This window comes from Sceloporus occidentalis, unplaced genomic scaffold (genome assembly GCF_023333645.1).
Source record: "Sceloporus occidentalis isolate IW3139 unplaced genomic scaffold, rSceOcc1.0.p SCAF_2, whole genome shotgun sequence".
NCBI classification, from domain to species: domain Eukaryota; kingdom Metazoa; phylum Chordata; class Lepidosauria; order Squamata; family Phrynosomatidae; genus Sceloporus; species Sceloporus occidentalis.
Window position 1 is genome coordinate 154,785,668 of NW_028316982.1, and position 2,429 is coordinate 154,788,096.

Consider the following 2,429-nt stretch of genomic DNA (forward strand, 5'->3'; position numbering starts at 1 on the left):
TTTAGCAACTGTTCCTTATGGCTACAACACTGGAGGAATTCCATGGCATACTATGCAACAATGAGCCTTTACTTGTAAAGCTACAAACTTACCCGAGGGATTTTTTTCCTGGAAGCCATGGTTCCCCGCCATAAGCCACAGCTCTTTCATTAGGGGGAAAAAGGGTGGTTGTTTTTCTTTGGGGGGTGATGGCCCAAAACTATTCAGACTGTCCAAAAATGTATCACGCGTCATTTTGAACTTCATGAATACCTCTTCGACGGTGCGGTTGTAGCCATGCATTTTTAATTGCGCTGCTACCTCTCTATGCACAGGAAGAATGGGTATAGAAAGGGACCTCATGAGCGTCTTTAATTTTCCGCTCCCCCTAACAAATCTCAGGAGCAGATCAATCTCCTTATTGACCCATTTGGAACCCTTACTACGCGCCATCACTGCTTCCCAATAACTTCGGCCACTCCGAAAAGTCCAGCGGGAAGAGGGATTTGCAACGTCATCACTGTGCAGGGATTCTTGGTGCCAAAACTAGACTTGCGCCCTCTAGTGCTTTTACTGCAGTGCCGGGAGTTTGGGAGTGCAGAGAGCCAGCATCAGCAGCTAAGTGCTAACGCAGAAGTTTATTTCACAACCTCTATAATTAAATTGCAGACAGTATTATTTTATACTTTCTGTAATTAGGAAAGCCATGGATAGCCATGCAGTGACCGAAAGCAGTGCCTCCGCACAAGCAAGGGGGAGGGTGTGGAGTGCCAATGAAGTTTTGGCCTTATTGGAGATATGGAAAGAACAAAAATTGCAGACCAAATTAAAAAAGAATTACAGAAATTTGGATATATTTAAGGTTGTATCTGATGAAATGGCAAAGAAAAACCATGTCAGATCTGCCGAGGAATGCAGAAGCAAATCCAAAAAAAATGAGATTTGAGTATAGAAAGGTTGTGAAACATAATCAGAGAAGTGGAAGCAACCCTATTACATGTCCCTTTTATAGGGAACTAGAGGAAATCTTTCATGGGGATGTTAGCATCACCCCTCATAGGTTATCCCGAAGTCTTCATTTTGAAAGGGAGGGTGAAACCACAAATGTGACTCAAGAAACCGCATCCACCTCCATGGCTAACACAGGCGAAGGAAGCACCCAAGAAACAACTACCAGACAAGACAGTGATGAAGGCAAGTAGCCCATCTGTAATGTCTGAAGATTTCTGCTATGTGCGTGACAACATTATTTTGTTAAAATAACAAAGGCTTTACTCTTTTTTTCCCCTTGAATTTTTCAGATTCTGATGACACTTGTGTCGATGACACAATAATCACTATACCTTTCACAATTTTGGAAAGTGGACCTACGCAAATAGCAGGTAGTCATATATAAATTTATGTCAATTTCTGGATCTCTGTTTTCTTCATAAATATTGTGAACCTGTATATGTGTTCAAAAGAAATAACGTTGGTGTTTAATGCTCCACTTTGAAGGTGCGACTGGAGAACAATTGGGTGACTTGGAAAGACGTGCAGATGATACAAGCGGTAGAAGCGATGGTAGGTAGCATCTGCTTTTCTAAGAAAATTCCTTGTCTAAAACCCTTTACATGATGCTACCATAAGAAATAAATTTCCTTCCCGTGGGCTTAATCTATTTTCACTAATTTTTAAATTTCAGTACGTAACGATCCAGAGGACGAACCACCCAATGTATTGCTGTCTCCTGGAACAAGACTGCGTTCGAACAGGAACAGGAATCGTCGCGCCAGAAGAGGAGAACATATTGCGCGCACTATAATGCAGAGTGCAAGTCGAGAGGCCCAACTTACCCGGAGAACACAGGAACGGTTCATGGAAATTGTACACGACAGCATGAAAGACTGTAGGAGGACAGAAATGGAACTTGTTAATATTATGAAGGAAGATGTAAGGAGAAGTGCACAGGACAGACAGAGAATGTTGCAGTACATGGAGACCATGACTGAACTGTACCGGAGGAAAGTAGATCATGAATGTTCACTTCCAACGGGGCAACATGATACTATCGCCCAAGGAACTATGCACACATCATTCAGGGCATCTCCGTGTGATATTACTCCTTCAACACCAGGCCCAGCTATCTTTACAGATTTCCAGGAGCAACCATCCACATCGTATTTTGGTGGGAAACGTCAAGGGAACAATTCCCCTGAACTCTTTGATGAACTTCCTCCTGCTTATGCTCCTTATGGTTGTCCTGTCACTCCTACTAGTGAAATTAGAGATGATGACAACACAGTAGAGAACATCAACAGGGATGTTCAGAATGTTGTTGCAGTCACTGATCCCCCAGAAAATGAAGGCTGTATTGGAACCGTGCAATGTGTGAACAATGCAGTAACATCTTCCTTGCAATGCGCAGTTGCACCTGTACCAAAACAAAATAAACCATGCAGTTCTCGTAC

General features: G+C 42.7%; 1 long non-coding RNA gene across 1 annotated transcript; it reads left to right on the top strand.

The window, feature by feature from the left end:
- Nucleotides 1–915: 915 nt before the first annotated feature.
- Nucleotides 916–1,880, top strand: LOC149319157 (uncharacterized). Its single transcript, XR_016279846.1, has 3 exons — nucleotides 916–1,361; nucleotides 1,477–1,542; nucleotides 1,664–1,880. It is a non-coding gene; the product is annotated as an uncharacterized LOC149319157 (long non-coding RNA).
- Nucleotides 1,881–2,429: the final 549 nt, after the last annotated feature.